The 24,851-nt window shown below is 46.5% G+C and overlaps 4 long non-coding RNA genes across 4 annotated transcripts in view; 1 reads left to right on the top strand and 3 right to left on the bottom strand.

Annotated features, from left to right (window-relative positions):
• Window positions 1–77: 77 nt before the first annotated feature.
• Window positions 78–5,756, bottom strand: LOC119873966. The gene is made up of 3 exons (XR_005367106.1): window positions 5,468–5,756; window positions 1,712–1,852; window positions 78–1,284 (listed from the first exon to the last, which is right to left on the bottom strand). It is a non-coding gene; the product is annotated as an uncharacterized LOC119873966 (long non-coding RNA).
• LOC111098122 lies at window positions 2,302–23,641 on the top strand. The gene is made up of 4 exons (XR_005367107.1): window positions 2,302–2,582; window positions 19,290–20,220; window positions 20,314–20,416; window positions 22,964–23,641. It is a non-coding gene; the product is annotated as an uncharacterized LOC111098122 (long non-coding RNA).
• Window positions 9,481–13,833, bottom strand: LOC119873967. The gene is made up of 3 exons (XR_005367109.1): window positions 13,618–13,833; window positions 12,708–13,125; window positions 9,481–9,707 (listed from the first exon to the last, which is right to left on the bottom strand). It is a non-coding gene; the product is annotated as an uncharacterized LOC119873967 (long non-coding RNA).
• Window positions 18,649–24,851, bottom strand: part of LOC106559534 — a 55,084-nt gene continuing 48,881 nt past the window's right edge. Inside the window, exons 8-9 of the long non-coding RNA XR_005367102.1 lie at window positions 23,003–23,334; window positions 18,649–22,680 (exon numbers count right to left, since the gene is read on the bottom strand). This is a non-coding gene — a long non-coding RNA (uncharacterized LOC106559534). The remainder of the gene's footprint in view (window positions 22,681–23,002; window positions 23,335–24,851) is intronic.

Genomic DNA, 24,851 nt, shown 5'->3' with positions numbered 1-24,851 from the left:
AAGGAAGAAAGTGAAGGAAGGGGAGGGGAGGGAAGGGAAGGGAAGGGAAGGGAAGGGAAGGGAAGGGAAGGGAAGGGAAGGGAAGGGAAGGGAAGGGAAGGGAAGGGAAGGGAAAGGAAGAGAAGGAGGGAGGGAGAATTGAAAACCACTGGCCTGCGAGACAAAATCTATATTCCTTACATCGGCATTCGAGGTCCTCGAAACCCATGAAGCGACTCCTTACCTTCCCAGCCACGTCTAGATGCCCTAGAAGGAACGTGGCCTTCATCCCGAGCTGCCACTACTTTCCAAGAACGCCGCACCATCTCACACCTCCTCGCCAGTTGTCTTCCTGCGGATGCCTCGGCCTTCTGGACTCATCCCTGCTCATGCCCCGACCCCATGTCACCTTCCCGTGCTGCCTCCAAGGGGCTCCCTCATCCACATCACGTATCCACCCACCGACTGGGCTCCTACAATGGCCTGGGAGCTCTACTAACCACTCTGCGTAGACAGTCTTGTTTCATCCACACAGAAGCCCTGTAGGACAGAGAGGGTTCTGATACCAGGGATATAGGTCCAGCTGGGGAAACAGAGGCTCTGGGAGGTCCAGGAGCTTGTGATGCTGGAGACTGCTGCACGCTTCACACAGCGTCCTCTTTCTTTCCAGCCCTACAAGATTTTGGTGGGGCAGGGATGGGGTCTTAACACGTCTCTGGGGTCTCCCCAAGGCAGAGCCTAGCATGGATCCCGGCGCACGGCAGGGAGAGGAAAGTATCTGTTTATGTGATGAGGATACACATGGGCTTAGAGGCACGTGATGCCAATCAGACACCCCCGGCCCCTTCCCACCACGCCATCCCACCCCCAGGACAGGACCCTGAGCCTCCTTGCCGCTTCTAACATGCTAAAGTTGTCGTAAGAATAATTGTTGACTTTTTTTAAGGACTCACTACAACTAATTTAATCCTCAAATGAGCCGATGAGCTTTCGTTGTCATCACGCGCCATCGTGTTGTGTTGCCTTAGGCGATAGTCCCTCAGCCTCTCCGGTGAGCCCCTGAGGGTCTCCGGGACAGTGTCCTTGCAGGCTCTGCTTGGGTCACCACAGCCGCCAGCCGGGGGCCGGGCACCAAGGAGCAGTGCTGTCGCAGTGCAAGGGCAGGGCGGTTGGGACAGGCCCATTAGGTGTGGTGGCCTGGTGTTTTCCCCAGCTGGGCCCGGGCCCTGTGGTCCTGTGGTCAGCTCAGGGCTGACCTTCACTTCGCAGACCTGCCTTTGGATCTGGCTTCTCCCAGGAGCCCAGCTTTATAAACAAAAAACAAACAGAGCAAATAAAAACATTATCTCATTGGTGCTTGAGTCAGCGGCTCCAGATGCTTGGGGAGATGGGGAGGGGGAGCCGCAGAGCCAGCGGGAAAGGGGGGCTGCAGCAGGGGTACAGGGGGTGAGGTGGGGGTGGGGAGGACCCCTGGGGTTGGAGAGCAGGGCGGGATCCCCACCCCCACCTGCCTCTACCAGCTGGTCGCCTGAGGCCTGCGGCCCTCTGGACGCGGGGCAGCTGCTCAGTGTGATAAACAGGCCTGATGAATTAGGTACCTAACAACCATGATCTCATTTACTCCCCGGGAACTGTCCGTGAGGTCAGCTGTACCTCCCCACTCCACAGATGGAAAGCTGAAGTCCAGAAAGCCAAAGCACGTACCCAGGCAGGAGCAGACAAGTGGACGTACCTGGACTTGCCCCGAGGTCATTGGCCCCCAGCTTCTGAGCCCATCACAGTCACCACCACCGCCGCCACCACCACCACCACCAAGGTGTGGCGACATCAGAGCCGAGAGCGGATGCTTCAGCTCTTCTCTCTGCTGGGGACACTTGTAAGAAAGGAAGGGGACACGGTGTAAAAAGAAAGTCAGCCTGTGTTTCCCGAGCCCACATCCTTCCTTGGAGCTTCGGCAGAAAGAGCACTTGCCTAGGAGCCAAGGAACCTGGCTTCAAGGCCCAGAATCCCTTGCCACTGACTGCTCTGTGCTCTCAGAAAAGTCCCCTCCCCTCTCTGGGCTGCGATTCCTCTGATTATAAGCGAGGGTGTTGGAGATGAGCCCTGACACCAAGCAACCCGTGTGGCTGTAACTTCCTGTCCCATATTAGGTGTTCCACATTTTAAAGGAATCTTCACCCCTTTTGCCTCTTTTGAACCATCCACAGGCACAAAACCTCAGTCAACACCAGGGGTTTGTGCAGCAGAACCCAGAGCAAGGGGAAGCTCAGCAAAGCAGCATCCTGGCTCTGCCGGGCCACATGAATTTCCACCTCCTCCCAACCATGTTCCAGAAGACTTGAAACTCCGAGAACTGTGCCCCATTCTCCTATTTTTCTCATGTGTTGCAGGACTTGGCTCTCTCTAACATTTCATTCTCCAGACGTGATTCAGAGCAGAAGTTTCATTACATCTTGACATTTTCCACCCAGTCTGAAAGTCCTGCACGCGGGCCTATCCTGAGGCTCTCTTGCTGTTTGTTCAGTAACTAATTAGCGCTGGTACAGGAACAAGTATAGCCTCCAGGTTGTTGCCAAGACCAACGGCATCCAATTCCACTGGAGGTAAGAGGGGGTGGGCCAGAGTCCAAAGTCTGGCAGAGGCCAACAGAGCAAGGACATGTTGCGGCAGGGAGGGGAGAGAAGGTGGCCAGATGTGTGGTGGAGAGGCCAGGGACTGGGAGGACGGGGTGGTTTTCGGGGGAGAAGTCTAGCTAGACTTAGAAGAGCATGCAAGAAGATCACATCTGAGAATTGTAGGGGCAGCTGTCACTGTGGATCAGATCTGATGGATGGAAGACCTCCAGTGCCATAAAAATTCATTTCGATAATTGAATGTACGTTCACTGAATGAGCCCCTCCTCTGGCCAGGACTCGATGCTGTAGAGGTGAATGACTCGTGGTCCCAGGGTGTCTCAGAACTGACGGGCCGGGGGAGAGGCAGCTGGGCAAATAGGCAGGGGGTGCTCAGGGTCAGAAGAAAGATGGCCAAGTGTTGTGTAAGCTTTGGTGACATGGATGGGAAGAGACCCAGTTCTGGCTGGGGATGCTGGGAAAGGCTTTCCGGTGGAAGAGACGTTTGAGGTGGGGCTTGAAGACCGAGTGGGGACTGATGGAGAAGGGAAAGCACTGCATGGCAGTGAGAGCGAGCAGCTTGCTTGTGTTGCACTAGCCCCAGCGCCTTGCGAAAGCATGAAGGCACAAAATAGCTCCGCTGGATCAAGACCCTACAAACAGCTGCAGGGGAAGGACGGGTGGCAAGAACACTCTGGGCTAAATGAGAAGGCAGTGCCCAGGTCAGAAAGGGTCAATCTAAAGACGTGGGGCTTCACCCTCTAGCCCACCTTTAGTTATTAGCCACACGAGGCTATTTAAATAAATTTGTATCAAATAAAATTAAAAATTCAGCTCCTTGGTGGCACAGGTCATAATATTTCAAGTGCTCAATAGTCACCTGTGTCTAGTGGCCATTATATTGGGCAGGGCAGATATAGACCATTTCTATCATCACAGAAAGTTCCATTGGACGGTGCTACTGTAGCCAAGGCGAACCATTGAAGGTTTGTCAGCTTGAGCTGTCTCAAGTGACACAGGAGGGATTGGCTATGGTGGGGAGGGACCACAGACAAGTCATTAGGGAGGCTTTTCTGTTAATCCTGGGGAACCTTGGTGAAGACAGAGAAGAGAAGGTGATGGGGCATGAGTGTTCTCCTTCTATTACTCCAGTTATGTTGTGATGATGATGGAGAGAGAAGAGAGGGGGGAAGTGGCAGGAGCTTAGCTCTAGCCTTTGTAAGTCCAGGTGAGTCTTGATGGTGATGGAGCAGGGAAATGTGGGTAAGTGCTGTCTTCGAGCTAGAGGACCAAGTCCTCCCCAGGGCCGCTTCTCTGGTTCATTAGAGCCCGGGGTCGTCCCATGTCCGCTCTCCCTGGCACTGCAGACTCGTGAGGCTCTGCTACATCAGCAGGGATCCAGATCCAAACAGTCTGGGTTCAAATCCTTCTGGGACACTTGCTGGCTGTATGATTTTGTGAAAGTTTTAAAGCTTCCCTCGGTCTCTGTTCCACGCGTAGAGGCGGATGACAATGGCACCCATGTCATACGGTTTTGGGGTGTCATATGAGATAATATTTGTAATACACTTAAAACAGAATTTGGCTCATAACAAGCCCCGAAGACATATGATCTCATGTCACGACCAAGAAGCAGCGGTGGCTTGAGGCTTGAAGCATGAACTCTGGATCATCCTTCCTGTGCTTGAAACCAAGCTTGGTCACTTTCTAGCCAATGGCCTTGGACAATGTATTTGAAATTCTGTGCTTTCATGGCCTCATCTCTGAAACAGGGCCAGTGCTAGTCCTTGCCCCAGAAGGTCGCTGTGAGAGTTCAATGGATCGGGTATGGAGTGGACTTAGACCACCACCTGGCCCTCGTGATACGCCCACAGTATAAGCTCTTCTCGTTGCTGTCAATGTTACTATCAGCTGTTCCCAAGATTATCAAGGAAGCAAGGCAATGTTCTGATTCTCTTCTACTGAAATATTCTATCCTTCCCCCCCAGTGTTGACTCCCTCAAATGACGGTGGTAGTAAGGACACTGACTTGGAGATCTTGTTCTTATTTCTACTCCATGAGCCCTTCAATGGAATCATCCCTTTTTTCTCTTTGTGTTTCCAGGAATCTATCCCACCTCACCTTCCAAGTTGCTCAGGGTAACACACTCAAAGTGGCTCTTGATAATAAGGGAGCTTTGGGAATTTTGAAGTCGTTTTGGTTCTCTTCCCAACAAAACCTGGCTTCTAAGACTCTTGACTTTATGACAACCAAGGAGAAGATGTCAGAAGTTGGATACAATGCTGTTCTTCTCTTTGCATTATTTCTCAAAAATTATTTAATTCCTTCCCAGGGAAAGGAGTGCCAGAGTTTCAGGTCCAAAGGCTAAACCCAGGATGGGTCCACACAAGCTTTTTATTCTGCTCCTCCAGGTTTGTGATGGGGCATCCCTTTACACAGAGCTTCTTAGTGGCCCACTGAATGTCCCCCGGGCCTTTCCCAGAAGGACAGTCTCAAATAGACATCAAGAGCATATCGGAATCCCCTAGCAGATAGCCAACATGGTTGGAAAATTGTCAACTGATGGAAGTGACATTCGTGTTTTTTAAAGCCTTTTTAATTCCTGTCACTAATTCTCTCACATTCTTCCCTGCATGTTCATGCATATAAATCAGATATGATTATGCCCTTCACCACTTCTCTGAATCACCCTGACATTGATTCCAGGATACCTCCTTGCCATTTCTGCACCAAGGAGAGCCTAGGGGATCCCTGGGATTCACTTGAGGTTACTGACCTCAGAGTGGTTATGATAAGAGTGGGGGTGGTAGCTGGCTTCTGCTTGCCAGGCAGAAGGCCAGACCCTCTGGCACTTTGGATGGACTCTCTCACTTACTTCAGGTCATGGTTCAGTGACGTGGGTGTTACAGTGCTCAGTTTGTAGGAAAGGACACCAAAGTTTGGAGATCCACTGGTTAGGCAGCTTGTCAGAGATGGAGTTCAAATTCGAAGCTACATCTCCATCCCTCCAAGGCTCTTTGCTTTGTTGAATGTCCCATGGCACCTAGTGGGTTCTGTGACCTTAGCAAAATGGAATGCCTTGATGGTCTATTTACATCCCTGGCTTCATTCAGAGTCACTATTCATCCTTCAAATTCAAGGAGAGCATATAATTTACCATCCACATTGGATATTTCTGAAAGGAAAAGGTTGAATTGTCTATTAATAATTACACCTATACAGCAGGTAAAAATTGGGACATATGGCAGCCCTACCAAAGTCAGCCTGGGGATTGAATGATCTGACTTGCTCTAGCAGTTGACAATCTGAAGCTCTCTGTGTAGGTCAAGGGTTGAGAACTAGACATGGGAGTGAGTGTTTATTGGCAGGAGGGGAGTGGGAATCAAGGAGTGGAAAAGGTGGAGATCTGGCAGGGGTGAGCTCTTTTTTAATTATATAATTCCTGGTTACTAAACCTGTTCATTGGGGAAGATATCAGAGAGACAAAGTATAGAGAAAGAAAGAAAAGGAAAAACTCTGATAACCCTGGAAGAGTCGCTTTCAATCCTCTTTCTGTATACCTATGTTTAAATATTGTAATTGCAACCATACAGCTTGAATTCTGCTTTTTTCACTTAAAACTTGAAATGAGCATTTTTCAATATCATTAAGAAATCTCCAATTTCTTTAAAAATATTTTATTGTCTGCCTAATTTTCTATTGTAAAGATATAACAGCATATGCCTAAGCAGTCCCTTTCTCTTTAGCCATAAAATTTGTTTCCAGTTACTTGATTCTACAGTGGATCATATTATAAGTCAATCTCTGTTAATATTGCTTTCAGCTTGTGGTTAAACACTAGTGTTTCTGATAAAAAGGGTATATGTGGTCTACGCAGTCCCTCCCCCCTTCTCTTTGTCTTGAAAAAAACCATGTGATACCTGGAGCTGTGGCAGCTATTTTTTGACTATGGGGTGCTCAGAATGAATTAAAGGCTGAAGGAATTGTGTGACTCCTGGTCTTGACATTGGTGAAGCATTGAACCAATTCCAGAAGCCAGACTTAACAGATGTGAGAAAGTCACCCTCTGAATATTTAAGCCACTATGTTTCAATGTCTCAGTTTCCTGTAGCTGAACTGCCTGATATAAGTGGGAAAACAATTGCCTTTAATAGGATGAAGAAAAGAAAAGAGAATAGGAGGGTGAACACTGATAATTTGCTCCTCTTTCTTGTGGTCCCTAACATCTTTTTTCATCACCTACTATATGTAAAACCCTAGCAAATACTTTGACTTCTGCTCTACCAGCTACTTACCTCACTTATCCAGTTTTACTGCTACTTCCTTTTTCATTCGATTTACCATGGATACATTCTGTACATCGAAGTCTAGTGTCCCACAGGTGCTCCAGTCTTACTCATAAGTAATCCTGTGCTATGAGAATTATGTAATGGAGCAACTCGTCTTGGAGGTAAAATTACTAGTCCATTTATTAAATCACATATCTTTGGAAGTGTCTTCAGGCAGTAAAGACTAACTGACACAGAACAAGAATTAAGTGTGCAGGTGGCCTATGCTTGCACCCTACCACGGACCTGAGGTCACATCCGCCAGGCCAGTACCCTTGTCTCAGACAGCTCTCCTTGTTTGTCCGCATAATGGACACTGGAATGCTGGCCTCCATCCACACTAAGGGAATGTAACAAAACAACACCCATTAAGTCTACCCCTCCATTTGTCAAAGGGAGTGGTCATATTGGGGCACAGTGTATGGGATGGAGGCCAAGGGAGGGGAAGCATTGATTGAAAGATTTATTTCTTTATTTTGAGAGAGCGTGAGAGAGTGTGGGCATCAGAGGAGGGGCAGAGGGAGAGAGAGTCTTAAGCAGACCCCATGCTGAGCACAGAGCCTGACACGGGGCTCGATCTCATGACCCTGAGATCACGACCTGGGCTGAAACCAGGAGTATGACCCTTAACGGACTATGCCACCCAGGCACCCCAGGGAAGCACTCATTTAAAACCACTATATGCACAGCAATGTGTCAGGCATTTCATTCTCCAGGTTTTTGTTGTTGTTGTTGTTGCTGTTGCTGTTGTTTGATCTCTCTTGTTTGGGTGATTTTTATTTCCAAAGTGATGCATGCCTCACTGACCTCAGTCAAAATTATACTGAGGCTCAGGGAGGGCCCGAGGGTTGCAGTCACCACCACAATTATGAACATAGAACCTGGAGTCGAATCTTTGCCCCATCACCAACAAGTGGTATGATCTTGGATGAATTACTTAATTAGTTTCTTCAATACTAAAACAGGAAAAATATGTGCAGCCATGTCACAGGGCAATGGTCTGGAGGAAATGAAATGAACCATGTGAAAATGCATCGCGCACCGCCCAGCACATGGTAAGCTGGTTTTCCTTACCGGTGTCTCTCCATCGGTGTTCTCCAAAGAACCTCAGCCCCTTCCCCTCGACACCCCTTCATCCTTGACTCCCCAGCCCTGGAGAGATGATCAGAGCGGGGGCAGATGAGCAAAGTCTGCTGCTATGTCTATGACCAGAAATAGTATATTAGGAAAGCTCATTTCGTTTGTTTTTAAACAAAAAGAAATCTTGAGAAGGGGAGGGTGAAGAGCTTCATTCACTGGCTGATAGAATGTGCCTGCCTGTCATCTGGAAACTGCCCTCATTTTCCTCATATTCAACACCTTCCCTTTAGTGAGCATGGAGCGTTTTCTGAGGATAGCCCTCCTGGACTCAGTGCCTGCCCCGCAACCTCCCAGGATGGGGAGGGAAATGCTTCTTCCTGAAAAACCCTTGTCCACTTCTCTCTATTCTTTGGTTTCTCACTTTGAAGTTAGATTATTGCTTGGAGTTTAGACTTTTAAACAATTATTTGCACTTTTTTTGGTATTATCTCTATCTGTCTCTCTAGTCTTACAGGTTTTTCTTCAAGACGCTGCTTGTTCATTCATTGTCCCCACAACTTGACTGTCACAGTGTCATTGTCTTTCTTCTGTATCCATTTGATCCATTATCAAAAGAAGTTCCCCACCCACTCTTAGCCCCACCAAGCTAGTCACCCTTTGTGCCTCTCCATCATTGTTACTGCTTGAGATTCCTTCTGTGTAATTAGCCCTTACATTTACACTTGAAAAAACTTTGTTTGAAATATGTCCCAAAAAGGAAAGTCCCAAGAAGGTAAACTAATGACTGTTTCAACCTATCTCATCAATTGTCTTTCTTTGTTGTTTCTTTTTCCTTTTTCTTTCTTTCTTTCTTTCTTTCTTTCTTTCTTTCTTTCTTTCTTTCTTTCTTTCTTCTTTCTGCCTTTCAACTAGCACTAGTCTGAAGTCTACATGTGTCAGGCTCACTGCAGGGCACTGTTAGGCTAGTAGAAATGAATCAGACCCCCTCCCCACTCCATCCCCCATCTTAAAACTCACTTCAGCTCTTTTAGTAGCTTTATTTATACCATATTCTTTTCTGCTTCCACCTCAGCCAGTTCCCTAGTGCATTTGGCATCTTTAGCATTCCCTGGAGCAATAAGATCCCTTAAGATCCACCCCAAATCCCTCAGCTCCCTACCCCCCTTTTATTTTTCAATTTTTGGAAATAGAATATGTCATCCATCTTCCAAAACTGCCTCTTTAGTTGTTACTGATTGGAATATCTGGACTTAGAATGCATTATAGGATATTTAGAATCAATTGGTGTATGTTACAAACAGAAATAAGAGACCAAGATGATTACCATCAAATTGTCAAAATATCAGGATTGAAATCTTGAATCCAGTTTTAGCTTCATAGCCTCAACTAAGAGACTTAACTTCTTTAAGCTTTCATTTATTCCTCTTTAAAATGAAGACAATCATGTCAAATTTACTGGAAGACACACAGGAGATGATATAGGAGAGAGATATCTTAAAAAGAATTTATTCTGAACAGTTTCAGATGCCCCTGACTTATCATAGTAGCCCTTGATGTTGTAATTCCACAAACCCTATAAAAGTTAAAGGATCCAACCTGTGTTACCTGATTTCTGCTTGTGGTCATGTAGACCAGTGGACCTGCAACCCTGTCACTGGTCCTCATCCAAGCTCTGGAAATAGCCTCAGGGAAAAGCAAGATGTTTTCCTGGTCAGAAGGGAAGATATAAGAGATCTTGGATCATTGCATCTCCTCATCTTTCTTTAGTGTTTCCCATCTTTTTATATACTCTATTATGGGCCCTTTACCTTTTAGTCCTAGTTAACCTAGAGGCTAAGGATTTACTCATGGAGGACAGATGAGGCTCATAAGGGATTAGTTATGTTCCAACACGGCCCCACAAATGGTACCAGAGTGCTGTAAAGACAATAGCTCCCCAGTCACGGAAAGCCCATTTCTTAGACTCTGTTCTTACCTATGGAACCTACTGAGTGTCAAAATGATCAACCATGACTTCGCTTCTTGGAGGCCACTTTTCTCCAATAAAAGAGTTCTGAGTGAAGCCAAAGACATTGCTTCTGGTTCCAGCTCTGCCAACATCTCCCTGAATAGCGAGCTGTGTTTGTCACTACCGCTTGCTGGACGTCCAAGTTCCTTAAACGCTGGTATTCTGCGATGTTATATTGCATTTCTTCCCTATAGCCTTAACAACAATCCTAAAACCTTTCTGCCCTCCCACTCCTCTCAACTCTGAGTGTGCTATATACCTGAGCCAGAGCACCACAGCTATTGCCTGACATGCCCGCGGTGCTCTACGCAGAGCAGACGTGAGTTGGCGACTTTTCCTCATGGTACTGGGGGCACATGAAGAGATTCATATTGGTACATGGAATAAATCTGCATGCATGTTAAGCTGCTTCCAAAGACAGTATAGATGGTAAATTATTGCTCCCAATCCAGGTTTCTGTTTCACTCTCAGCAAAGCAAGACCTGGGACACTTGGAAAGCAATGTTAAGGATTTAGTTGATTAGTACTCTAGGGAAGCAGTATAAAAAGGGCGTTTGGAGTCCAATCTAACTGAATTCATCTCCATTCCTACTAGCTCTATGACCTTAGAAATATAATTTAACCCCTCCGACCATCAGTTTCCTGTTTAGAGGGTTGGGACAATTAATTAATGGTGGATGTTATCAAGAGCACCACTTAGTAAATCAAAGCATAATTACAGCTTAAGAACGAATTGTAGCTGTTAGTAGTGATTTCCTGCCAGGGTACAGAGTATGGAAAAGGCAGAAAAATAACTTCGCAGTGGAGAACCTGACAGATATGACCTCTGTGAGGTGATCAAGGTCAGTATCAACATCCTAAATCATGTCAGTAGATGCACACTTGTTACACTGTGATGATGTGATGTGGCACTTTACATCTGCGAGAGATTCCTCTTAAAAACCCATCATCCCACTCTAATCACGAGAAATGCATTACATAACGATAGGGGGATGTTCTATAAAATACCTGCCCGGTACCCCTCCACACTGTCTAGGTCATCGAAAACAAAGAAAGTCTGAAACTGTTACAGCCAAGAGAGGCCTAAGGCAACACAACCACTAAATGCAATGCCAGCATCCTGGATGGGACCTTGGAACAACGACAACAAACAAAGTAAAAACTAAGGAAATTGGAATAAAACATGGAGTGTAGTTAATAATAGTATGTTAATATTGGCTCATTAATTGTAGCGTATGTACCCTACCAATGTTAAGACATTCATAGTGGGAGAACCTGGGGGCAGGGTATATGGAAACTCTGTTCGATCTTCTTAATTTTTCTGTAAATCTAAACTGCCCTAAAAATAAATAAATAAATAAATAAATAAATAAATAAATAAATAAATACATACATACATACATACATACATACATACTATGTTTAAAAGTGGATTATAGTAGCCATTTTCTGCAAAGAGTCAGTATTTAACTCCCTGGCGTGGAGTACCCTGACAGTGCGAGGCCCTGTGTCGGGTCCTGGGTGACAGACAGGAATGAGGCCTGGTCCTGGCTGCCCTAAGAGCTTGGAACCTACTTGGAAGTCAGCCAAGTACTCAGACATCACATGAGCTCCCTTATGTGCTCCAGCAGAGAGGCAACAATGGGCCACAGGGATGGAAAGTAGGCCGTGCTTCCCTTGGAAGGCTCTGGAGTCGGTCTTGAAGAACTAGATAGAGTTTGCCAGGTAGACAAGGGGTTGGCAGCATCTGGATGGAGGAAGCTGCATGCGTAGAGGAACTGAAGAGGGAGGGGGCAGTGGGGAGAGGGATGTGACAGCCATGAAGTGTAGAGGGACACAGGGAGTGACATGAAGCCAGAAAAGTCAGAACTTATTTATTCCACAGGTAGGGCTGCTGGAGCAAATGACCACATATTAGTGGGTTAAAAAGAACAGAAATGTATTCTCCGAGTTCTAGGGCCAGACTTCTGAAGTACAAGTGTCAGCAGGGCTGTGTTGTCTGAGGGATCCCAGGTGGGGGTGGGGGTGGGTGCTCATTCCTTGCCTCCAACGACTTCTGGTGGCTGTTACCATTCCTTGGCACAGACCTGCATAACTCCGGTCTCTAACTCCGTCTTCACACTGCCTCCTCTCTGCCTGTCTCCACATTCTCTCTTCTTCTTATACAGACTAAGGATGCCTGTCATTGGATTTAGAGCCCAAAATACAGGATGATGTCGTCTCAAGATCCTGAACTTGATTGCATCTGCAAAGACCTTCTTTTTCCAAACAGGAAAGTTTTCAGATGTTGGCCCATGAATATATTTTTTTCAGAGGTGGGGGGGTAGTCACTATTCAACCCATTTTAGTGGCCAAGGAAAGACTTTCTGAGCTGGGGACATTTATGTGGAAAACTGACTTGCAAAGAACAGGGGATGAGTGTTTCAAGTAAAGAGAATACTATGTCTATGGGATGAGCACTGGGTGTATACTGTATGTTGGCAAATTGAATTTAAATTTTAAAAATATTTAAAAAGAGAGAGAGAGAGAAAGAGAATATCATGCCAAAAGACCCTGAAGTGGGAAAAAGCTGTGTGTGTCTAAAAGAACTCAGCGGAGCTGGAAGCAAGGAAAGCGGAGGCCAGAAGACCTCGGAGGGCCTGACTGGGAGGTCCCAAATCACAGCGGGTCAGTCTGGAAGAGGTCTCGTGATAACTTACCCCTGCCTCCAGACTCATTCCAATTCCAGAGCTTTCCTTTTCACCTCCCCGCCGCTCTGGCAGGCCTGCGTGCAGTGCACTACCATAGCTCCCGGACCTTCCTAAGATGACATTCTACACTGCAGGAAGAAGCCCTTTGTTTACACCCATTTTGTGTCATCCAGCTGGAGTGGCAGCAGCTTTAGAGTGCCATCGTGAGCCCGGGTCTCAATGCCAGCTTCCAGTTTCGATGAGACATGCCCCATCAGGCCCTGCTGCAAGCTGCTAGCTGATGTCTTTGAACAAGTCTTGCCTGGTTTTGTTTCAGGCCATTCAGGCAACAGTAGTGTTGAGGCCTGAGGTCCAGGCTGACATTCCTTACTAGGTACGGAGACTTGAGAGAGTGAGTGAGGCCCTCCAAGCTTCTGTCCCGTTACCTCTAAGAGAGAAGTGAAAAAGCCAGTCTTGAAGCAAGGCTGTGAGACTCCAATAAGATGCTGTGTTTGAAAACGTTTTGTGGCTTCTAAGGTGTTTTCCGTAGTGAGGGAAGTGTTATCCATAACATTGAAGCTCCGAGTGTCTAAGCATCCGCCTAGAGGCAGGAGGTGTTTAGGACCCACCACATCCCATCATCTGCTCCTATTCTCTGCACTGACAGCTGCGTGGCATTGTTCGTCACTCCCTGAGGGGTTAACATGGATCACATCTCATCTAGATATCATCACGGAGCAAGCTCCCGAAATGGAAAGAAACAAAACTCAAATTTGTCTCTCTATAAAAAGCAGCCTGTCTTTGAAATTTGACCCCATTGAAAACCTACTAAATTGAGCATGGAGGAAAAGGAGAAGAAAAAAAATAAAATCTGTGTAATTAATCAGCATTTTGTCCAACCCAATTTGGTTTTAAAGGACATTCATGAAGACCAACATACCTGTCCAGGCCAATCCCAGGAGTCCTGTGAGTGGCCACGTGGACTTGACCTCCCTGCTGTCTGCAGTCCACTCATTTGCAAACTGGTTTCAATGAAGGTAACAGTTTGTGGTAATAGGAACCATATGCGCTGGTGGCTGCTGTCAGTAAAAATAGCCAACATGGCCCGTGTGGCCAGACACAACGTCAAGCTAAGAGCAGGAAGACAAAAGCTGTGTGAAGGAAGGAAAAAGTTGTTTCAGAAGCCTAGACACAGAAGGCTGCCTGACAGGGGGAGGAGGTGTCAGGCACTAGGACATGAAGTCAAGGGACTTGTCAGCGTTTGCATGAAACACCAGCCCTCCCCAGCCTGGTTTTCTACACTCTGATGGCCCAGTGAGAGGGGACAGAGAAGACTCTGTCTGGGAACAGAGCCAAGGCTCAACACACGTACAGATCACTGTAGGATGTGTGCTGGGGCACAGAATCCTTTCTTATCTAAACGTCCTGATAGATGCCGGACCTGAAGGAATTATGCAAGGAGGTAAGGCCAGAAATTTAAAAAGAAAATTTGTAAGCATAAATTTTAGGGTGCTTTTCAAATGTATCCTGTTTTATAACATAATAGAAAGAGCATGGATTTGCAAACCGTGAGACCTGATTTAATCTGTCCATACACGCTCTTTAAGTAAATTATTCAATCTCTCAGAGCTTCAGTGTTTTAATCTGTAAATGGAAGATAATGTAACCGATGGTTGTTTTCAAGAGTACATGAACTGATACTCCTTATTCTTATTTATAGGATAGAATATGCTGTTCATTCATTCAACAAATATTTACTAAGTACCTACCAGGGACCAGGCATGGTTACAGAGGAATAAATCAGTGAATTAAAAAAATAAAATGATCTGCTCTCACAGAGAGCTGTAAGTAGAATATAGAATGTTGGAAGGTCAAAAGTGCTATGGATACAAAAAAATAGGGAAGGGGATTGGGGAGCTGGTATCGGGGTATAGTTTTAAATGGGGTGGTCAGGCAGGTGCACCTGGGTGGCTCAGTTGATTAAGCATCTGCCTTAGGCTCAGGTCATGCATGGTCTCTGGGTCCTGGGATCAAGCCCTGCATCGGGCTCCCTGCCCAGCTGGGAATCTGCTGCTCCCTTCCTTTCCCTCACTCACTCTTCACTCTCTCTCTCATAAATAAATAAATAAAAATCTTTAAAAGTAATCTAAGTAAATAAATAATAAATAGTCAGGGAAGGCTTTGTTGAGAAAGTGACATTCGAACAAAAGTTGAAGGAAGTGAGAGAGTGAGATATGGAACTATTTGGGAAGCTGGTATTGAAAGCAGAAGAAACCACTGGAGTGAAGGCTGTGAGCAGGAGCGCTCCCGGGGTACCGAGGGGCAGAGACTAGTGGAGCTGGAGTGGAAGGAGCCAGAAGTCAGAGAGGTATGGGGGTTGTGGGGATTGTGGTAACACTTTGGCTTGACTCTGTAGAAGTGGAGCATCTTGAGGAGGTTTTGAACAGGAGTGACAGGATTGGACTTATTATTTTTTTAAGATAGGATGGCGCTAGCTGCTGTGTTGAGAAGAGTTTCTATATGAGCAAGCACAGAAGCAGAGAGTCTGGTCAGGTAGCCGTTGCAGGAATCCAGGCGAAGAAGGCAAATGGTGTGTTGGATCAGAAAGTGACAACCCTAGAGGTGGTGAGAAGGGGCCGGGCTCTGGTACGTATCATGGAAACGAAGAGAGCCTCTGGGATTTGCTGAGAGCTTGAACGTGGATTTGAGAGAGAGGAGTCAAGAAAGACTCTGAGGGTTTGAGCCTAAGTGAGTGGAAGAAGCTGCCATGTGCAGAGCTGGGGATGATCGTAGGTGAAGCCGGTTGAGTTTGAGAAGCTTGTTAGGCGTCCAAGGGGAAGTGCAGAGTATCCAGGTCGATGACAATCACAGACACGTAGATGGTATTGGAGACCATGAAACACTAGATCACCACGGGAGCGAGTGAAGAGAGAGAAGATAGAGATGTCTCTCCATGGGGCACCAGAGATGTGCGGAGCTTCGGTAGCCTTCCATACAGTGTCACCTTCTAAGTGCCTGAGCTTCAAGACTAAGTATACTGAGGGCCTGTGTGGATGCGAAACCTTAGGAGAAATAGATAAAATATTGCTATTTTATCTACAAAAAAAAAAGTAAGAACCAGAGAAGTGAATTCATTTGCTCCTCTCTGTCAAATAGCTGATGAAAAGCAGCACAGGAATTCAAACCCAGGTGTCCTGACCCCAGGGTTCTCCTCACGACAACCGTCCGCCAGTCCTGTACTCACTTCCGAGGTAGACACGCATCTTTCGTCCTCAACGTATTTGTCAAGCTTCTCCAAGTTTGAAGTCGAGACCAGGTCATTCTCGCAGTTAAGCACTTTTGTGTTCCAAGCTGGAGGTCTTACCAGCCTTGAAGAATACAAACATGTCATGAAAAACTGTCTTTGGCAAAGAATAGCAACGAGAGGGAGGGCAATTGACCAAAAAAATCTTGCCTTCCATTTTCCCAAAGGTACTCACTGTGTCCTGGACTCTAAATCATCTTCTCTATCTTTGGAGGAGGTAGATAGAAGGCAGAGACAGTATTCCTTGTCTTCTACGTCAGGCATGAGGGAGGGATAGAAAAATAAAGTGATCTATGTGGGGTCACCAAGCGATTCCTGAATGTGACTTGGAAGAGGTCCTGGTGCCTGCGCACCCCTTCTTTTCCCTCCACAGGAACACAGGCTATCAAACACTGCTTTATACCGTGTGTACACAAACCAGTAGAAATCAAATAATATTTGGAAATCCGTGGAGCACTCTTACCCACTATTGATGCAAAACACTTTTTGAGAAGCTACTATGTATGTTGACATTCATCTTAAGGTTGAATAAACATGGCTTGAAAAGATTAAATAATTTGGATAAGGTTACTATACAACAAACCAAAAAAATGTAATTTTTAAAATGTCATTGGGGCTCCTGGGTGGTTCAGTCAGTTAAGCATCTGCCTTCGGCTCAGGTCATGATTTCCAGAGTCCGGGGATCGAGCCCCACATTGGGTTTCCTGCTCAGGGAAGGGGGAAGTCTGCTTCTCTCTCTCTCTCTCAAATAAATAAATTAGATCTTTTTAAAAATGTTTTTTATAATCCCTAGAAAGTAAATAGAAATCTATCTTTACAAGCACCATCTACAGAACCTACAGCAATTAAGCCCAGTTCTGGCTGGTGTCACTGTTTTCTGCAATGTGGCTCGGAGTCCTGACTTCCTCTGTTCCATGTTTGATGAACATCGCTCCTTCTTTAGAACCATCTAGTGTTGATCCTCTGGAAGAGATGGACTTAATCTTCTCAGTCCAGGCTTCCTGGCTTCCTGGTACAGTGCAGGATACGGCAAATGTTGGCTCGGCTGCACCAGCTGAATTTAGTGAGCTGAAGAGAAGGAGGAAGAGGATTGTAACTGTAGGTTAGGGAGCCTTGAATGCCACGCTAAGCTGTACGCATATCCATCTATAATCAGCGTGTTGCCAAGGCCACTGCCTTATGTAGCCACCAGGTTCTGCGTGTCCATGGTGGGTTGTCCTGCAGAAAGAAGCTTGCTGGGTAAATAAAGTGGGGGGGGTGGTGAACATGTCTTCCTCACAAACTTTAGAAAAATCTATCCCAAACACTTCTCATGGGTTGTTTTTTTTTTGTTTTTTTTTTTGTTTTTTTGTTTTTGTTTTTTGTTTTTTTTTTTTTTTCAGATTCAAAAACCTGACTTTATTTTTTTCCTTCCCACTCACACCTCAGGTCTTTTTGGGGTTGCAGCCAAAGAAAACCGATTCTGACAGGGCCATTTCAGGCTTGTCCTGAGTCCAAAGTGGGGAGATGGCAAGTAGGAGATGACATTTGATGTTTTGAGATTTCCTGCGCAAATTTACAACCCAGCAATTTTGTGTGGGTTGTTTGAGTCAGAGGAGCGAGGGTGAACTCTTCAATTCCATTCAACTGGTCCCATATTTATTAGCCGCCTTCCCCCAGGAGGAAGAGAGAAAGACAGTTCTTGCTCTGGAGCGGCTGTCTGTCCACCAGTGGGGAGGGAAGAGACAGAAATGCACTGATAAGCACACAGTAAAGCAGAGTCTGAGGCCAAGAAGGGATGGCCGAGGGCTCTGTGGACTTAAGAGATCGCGTGCCGTCAGGGGAAGCAAAACAGAGGCTTCCTTTGGCAGTGATATTTGAAATTGGCCTTCAAGAACATGTAAGGTTTTCTCTTTTTTTTTCTCAAGATTTTATGCATTTATTCATGAGGGACAGAGAGAGAGAGGCAGAGACACAGGCAGAGGGAGAAGCAGGCTCCCTACGGGGAGCCCGATGTGGGACTCGATCCCAGGACCCCGGGATCACCACCTGAGCTGAAGGCAGATGCTCAACCACTGAACCCCCCAGGTGCCCCAAGAACATGTAAGATTTTGACAGATAAAGATGGGATGGGAAGGAGGTCATTCTATCTGGAAGGAGCAGAGGGGTTTAAGTGACGGAGGCAGAAGGTCCCAAAGAAGTAGATTGAGAGAGCAGTTGCTCTTTTTATTTGCCATGAGCTATTTGGGGACCTCTGATGACATTTTTGGGTTTGAGTCAGGGATAGACTATATGGATAAATAAATAAATAAACAAATAAATAACTTTGTACACATATATACACTTGTATATATATACTTCTGTAGACGTGTGTGTGTGTGTGTGTGTGTATAAGAAAGAATTGACTCATGTAATTCCTCTCATAATCATGGAGACTGACAAGTCCCAAGATCAAGCAGGGTGAACCAGCAAGCTGGAGACCCAGGGGGACCCGATGGTTTGATTCTATTCCAAGCCCAAAGTCCTAAGAAACAGGACAACTGCTGGTTAGCGGTAGCCTGAAGGGTTAGCAGGCTCAAGACCCAAGAAGAGCCAATGGCTTAGTCCAAGTGCAAAGTTAACAAAAAGGCCAATATCCAAGTGTGAAGGTAGTCAGGCGAGAAGAATTCTCTCTTACTCTGGGGAGGGTCCTTTCCGTTCTAGTCCCACGGGCCTTCAACTGATTGAACAAGGCCCACCTGTATCATGGCAGGCAGGCAATCTTCCTTCCTCAGTCCACTGATTTAAATGTTAACGTCATCCCAAAACACCCAGCATGATGTTCGACCCAACATCTGGGCACCCTGTGGCATAAGCAAGTTGACACAAAATTAACCCTCTCGACCATGTGTTTTATTTAATGATTATAAACCTATCTCCTTCCTTTAGGGATATAATCCATAAATTCTTTTTTAATGTGTTTTTAGGCTTTTTTTTTTTCTTGTATTTTCCTGGACCCGGCCAATGTTTTTTTAGAGAGGGAAATAATCACAAGGTCATTAACCTTTTATCCTTCCAAGCAATACGATAAAAAAACAATTTCAAATAAAAATAAAGACCTCTTCCATCACTTGCTATGTCGTCTCATAAAAGGATGACAGTTTCACACTCTAGCTCCTCAAAAGGGAAAAGGATAATCTCAGAAAGAAAAGCCATCTTTTGCAGAAAAAAGAAAATTGGCAACCTCATAGTGTCATGTAAAAAGGACATTTTTTAAAAATTTTAAAATGAGAGCACAGTGTAAAGTTGCATCTAATTATTTATGCTGTGGCTAACACTGTTCTTGACAGACGCTGTCAATCGAGGCAAGTCTGCATGTGCGATACCGCAATACAAAGTGAGCTGGAGTCTCCAACTCGTTTTTGTCACTTCATTATTAATACTGTCATCGGAAGTAAAATTTCAAAGAGACTCGTCGACACAAATGGCAAGCGTGCACTCTCACTACTTCGCTCAATCTGCAATACCCTGGGCAATACCCCGGGATCACCACCTGAGCTGAAGGCAGCCTCGCCCGCTTCCCCCAGAGCGGGGAAGGGCCCTCCGCACAGCGGCCCTGGAGTCTGGCTGTGCGCCTAGCCGGAAAGGACCTGCCTGAATTACTTTTTTTTTTTTTTTTCCCTGCCTGGGTGCTCACAGCCAGGGGGGCTTCATCTCCATGGTAGCCTAACGTGGGGCAGCCGGACTGTAGCTGAGGAGGGAGCGGCCTGGAGCTGACCTCGACGCACGCAGCATCTTCCCCAGGGTGCGTCTCTGGGAAGCACTCGGCTCATCTAACCCTCTTACTTGTCAGATGAGGAAACTGAGACCCCAGAGGCCCCAAGATCAACTTGAATCAAAGTGGATTGAATTTTGGAGATCGGGCCCAAGACAGCTTTGCCTGCCACCCTCATTCAAGTGCCTTCCGGGACCCGATGAGCTGTGGAGCAACTCGGTAGGTGGATGACTGTCTCTGTCACCTGTGTAACGCCTCCAGGGATTCCAGAGCTGGGTCCTTCCACAGTCTTGAACTCTACTGCACTTCAACACACACACGCACAGACACACACACGCAGGCACCCATACGCAGACACACACCTCCAACAGAAAGGCATGATCACACAAAGAAAAATCATCCCTTCTGAAACCTACCTGAAGACGGAAGGCCTGATTCTAAACCTAAGTCGAAAGGACCTGGGGACCTACAGCCTGTTGATAGATGTCTCTGGATTTGTCTGGATGGTAAATAGTTTGTGCTATTATTTTTTAATACCGCCTTCGGGCTAAGCCCTGTGTCTAGCATTCTACATACGTGATCTCATTCGTTACTCACAGGACTCTTTGAAATTGCAATGGATGTGCCCGTTCTAGAAGGATACTGAAGCCTAGCAGGGTTCTGTGACTTTCCCAGTGTCACACAACAGATGAACAGCAGAATGTAAGTGCAAGTCCTTCGGCCAAGGTCCCAGTGCGTCCTAGACCAACATTCCGTATTATCCAGGACCAGCCAGGTGGTAGGTGCAGGGGGAGCATCGTTCAATGGAGAAGTGTGTAAGTAACTTCCTCCTCCATCCGAAGATGCTCTCCCCGACCCCTACCCCAATCAGGCCACCCTCAAAGTTGATTCATGAGCTGTCCCACTAAACGTGAGCCACCGCTCTGACCATGATGTTCACACAGACTTGAGAGCGTGCTAGTTGGTTAGACTTTGAATTTAAACACTGGGTGTAAGTTGGACTTGAGGCCGGGGGAAGTCCCTACATCTCTCCCCTATGGCCGGGGGCCAGGCCGGGCTCCCTCCTATTCTCGCACAATTGATTGTTTGAAGGGAAATGCTGGCCCTCACGTGGACCCCTGCTGCACTCCATCTCACTGGATTTGGCTCATCGTTCCAGCCAACTGAGATCATTTAGAAGTTTGATTTTGTCATCAATCATTTTTTCTATCCCTCCCAGCTGCATGTCAGCCACAGATGTGATAAGCGGACTTTATATGTCTTTGTCCAAATCACTGGTACCAAATATTAAACAGGGCTAAGCACGTTTCTCTGGGGCCTATCTCTGCCATGATCCCAGGGCATTTGCATGAACCTTTATTCCAGCATTTGTCCCATGACCTTATCACGTTGCTGTTGTTGTTGTTTATGCTATACGCAAGCACATCTGGAGTTGAGCCTTGATATTCCATGCCTTTTAATCCTCATCGGGCACCATACTGGCCACGGAAACAAAATTCCGTATTTGCTGACCAGGGCAATAAACAGAGCCGTCGATTTGATACCAGAGGACTCGGGTTCAAGTCCAGCAGCCGTATATAACAAGCTAGTTATCCTCCCAGGGCCTCTGCTTCTCTATAAAATAGGGATAAGGATCCCTGCAGACAACCTTGTTCGGGTGTTGTGGAGCTTAGTGAATAATGAACACGAATGTGCTCATTCTCTCACCCCTAGTTGTGCTTTGATGCACACATTTCTTCTATCTGAAATTCATTTCTCCTTCTTTATCTGATCAACACCACCCTCACCCTGCTCCCCTCCTTCTGCTTCTCTGGGATTCCTTCCCTGGTCCCCTAAATCGGCCATTACCAAGTCCTCTGAGCTCCCAGAGTGCTCTGCAGGACTTCACTGGGGCCTTGATCCGGTTATGTCCCCAACTGTCCGGTTACTTATCCATCTTCCTGTCCAGACGATGGTCTTCAAAGTCAAGAGCTACACCTTACGTATCTCTGTCCCTGGCCTTGGCACAGGGACCTGGGACACAGAGGACACTCAATATCAGATTTATGGAACAAATATGAATGATTACAAGATGCCAAGTCAGTCCTGTTCTTGTCTTAATTATGGCTGCAGGGAATGGCATGGCTGCAAGGGTTTTTGCTTGGACCACTGGCAAGCATCACCATGAGCACACCTATAATGGGCCTGGATGTTCTAGAATAGGCCTTGGGGAGAAACAAAGGCAGGTCTGATGACTAGGCCAGCTTCAAAACTCTGTGAGGACAGGTATCATGTCTGTTTTGCTTACTACTGTCACAGGGTGGGATCCCCAGCAAGGTGGCATCCCTGGAAATGAAGATGCGCATGTAAGAAGTTTCCTGGGGAGAGTCTTTGGGATCGAGCCCTGTACAACAGCAGGGAGGGCAGGACTGGACACATGGAGAAGTTGACCTGCAAAGCAGGAGCCACACAGGACTCAGCTGGTCCTATAGAGACTCTGAGCTGAGGACGACCCTTCAGAGTTGTCTTAAATTGAGACCAGACCCTCCCATTGACCTGTCTTGGATAAAGGCTGCCTCAAAGAGGGAGTGAAAGCTGGGGCTAGGCACTCTTTTCAGCTGAGGACATTCCCACAGAGGGACACAGCTGAGAGCTGCCAACACGCAGAGCTGCTGGAAAGCTGACAGCCTCCGTGCTGGAACAGGGAGTGTCTGTTCTATGGCTGCGCCCAACGGCGTCTGGCTCGCTGTGGCCCCTCCGTGAACACACGCTGGGTGAATGAAGGAATCTGCAGTCAATGTCAAATGGAATCCTGTAGATTCTCTGTGGGACTTTCAACCCCCATTCAGTCCATTCACCTTGAGAACGTGGGACCAGGACCACACGGGGGTGAGTAAAACACGTTCCCTTCGAGGACACATCAAACAACCAATCCTGTCCCCAGGGGAGGACTTTAGGTAGAGTCAAGGCTGGTGCTATCGAGGCCTCTGAAAAGGACAAGGAACAGAGAAGAGGATGAGGAAAGGGAGGACAAGACACAGGCAGATGCTAGGAAAACACGGAGTGTGAGCAAACGACGCTGGCATGGCAGACGGTGGTGTGGATCCCGGGGTGGAGGTAGGCCGGGCCTGGTTCTCAGGGCCTCCTTGTGTGCCAGGCTGCAGAGCCTGCCCCGAGGCAGCAAGGGTTTATTTGGCTGTGGGCTGCCAGCTCAGGCTTGTTTTCTCTAAAGAACATGGGGTTCAGGTCCTTCTCTCATTTTCTTTCCAGGAGTTCAATAGAAACCAGCCACCTAAGCATTTGCCATACCTGTGGCCTCCACCCTGAGCACAGCATGAACTGTCCCTCTGACAGGCTGAGGGAGCCGCTGCCCCTCACCAGGAAGGGTGTCTTCTTGCTTTGACATAGCAGGCCAGCAGCAGCTCCTGACGGTGTGGCCTCAAGGAATGGAAACCCAGTCAACACAGAGAAGTCAGGGGGACTCTCCCCAGCATCAACGGGGCGATGGAGCGGTGTCACCCATGGGGGAGTCAGCAGGCCAGGGAGTCTGCGTGGGCTGGCTTACATCCAACGTTGCGGCCTACTGGATCGATCCGTGGGATCCGTGGTATGGGCAAGTCACTCACCCTCAGTTTCCTCATCTAGAAAACAAGAGAAAGAGTTGAACCACACTAGTGATAAGGACACTCCAATTAACCCAATGATGAGATACGGCTTTATGTCTATCAGATTGACAAAGCTTTTTAAAAGATAGTGATCAGTGCTGATGAAGGTCGGTAACAGAAGCTGGCTCATTCACTGCGGGAAGGTGTGGCGGATTGAAATCACTAATTAAATACCGAGTCTTTGAAATTCACATATCCTTTTCCCCCAGAGATTACACTTCTAGGAATTTGCTGCAAGAAATGAATAAAGACTCCTAACTCTGGGAAACGAACTAGGGGTGGTGGAAGGGGAGGAGGGAGGGGGGTGGGGGTCAATGGGTGACGGGCACTGAGGGGGGCACTTGACGGGATGAGCACTGGGTGTTATTCTGTATGTTGGCAAATTGAACACCAATAAAAAATAAATTTATTATTAAAAAAAAAGAAATGAATTGAGGAATAAAAGGAGGGCAATGTAGGTTACTGGGTGGCTAGCAAAGCATATTTATGAAAGCAAAAGTTTCCATATATGGAAATGTCCCTCAACACCTTATTAGCAGATACTTGTATTAATAAATTACAGCACACCCGTGTGTTTGAGGACCGTGCAGCAGTGCGAAATTAGGCTTGCAGGCTTGATTTATTAGCGTTAAAAAAGGTTGCAATCTAATGCTAAGAAAAAAAAAAGGTAAAACTTATTTATATTTCAATCCCAATTTTGTAGCCACAATAAAGGCTAGAAAAATACCTTTTGTTGTTATGGTTATAAAATTGGGATTGAAATGTTTGTATTTTTTTCACTTAACATGGCATTCTAAGCAGCCGGTTGACCAACAAATTAACTCATTATCAATCTGGGGCTAAGGCAATTCTAACTTCCTACTCCTTTTTTTTTTTTTTTAAGTATGTTAAGCATTCCACAATTATTGTTTCTATATCTTTTTTGATAATCCGATAAACCAAAACATAATTTTTTTTTACCAAAACATAATTTTAAAGACTAATAATGTGCCTCTCAGGACTCCTGTAATGACAAGTAAGATAAGGCACAGGGGGATGCCTGTGTGCCTCAGTGGTTGAGCATCTTCAGCTCAGGGTGTGATCCCGGGGTCCTGGGATCGAGTCCCCCATTGGGCTCTCCGCAGCGAGCCTGCTTCTCCTTCTGCCCATGTCTCTGTATCTTTCTCTGTGTCTCTCATGAATAAATAAATAAAATCTTAAAAAAAAAAAAGATAAAGCACAGGAAGGAGCCCTATAGACAGTAAACCCCTTATGTCCATGAGAATGCCTTCCTTTCTGAACCCCTGCATTTCTTTTTATGAAAGCATCCCACAGGAAGGAGGATGTCCATTTTGAGGTCCTGATACCGCAGAAAGGTCTTGGTGGACACCAGGTGATTTATTGACAATGTCTAAAGAATGCCTCTTTGCTATCTCCTTGATCGTTCCTGTCTCTTCAATCCTACTGTCCTGTCCTGCTTCAGGTCCCCATCACCTTCCACCACATCAACCCCA

The sequence above is a fragment of the Canis lupus genome, chromosome 11 (assembly GCF_011100685.1).
Source record: "Canis lupus familiaris isolate Mischka breed German Shepherd chromosome 11, alternate assembly UU_Cfam_GSD_1.0, whole genome shotgun sequence".
Classification (NCBI taxonomy): domain Eukaryota; kingdom Metazoa; phylum Chordata; class Mammalia; order Carnivora; family Canidae; genus Canis; species Canis lupus.
The sequence above is the reverse complement of the archived record's forward strand: the minus strand, read 5'-3'. Positions and strand labels throughout refer to the sequence as shown.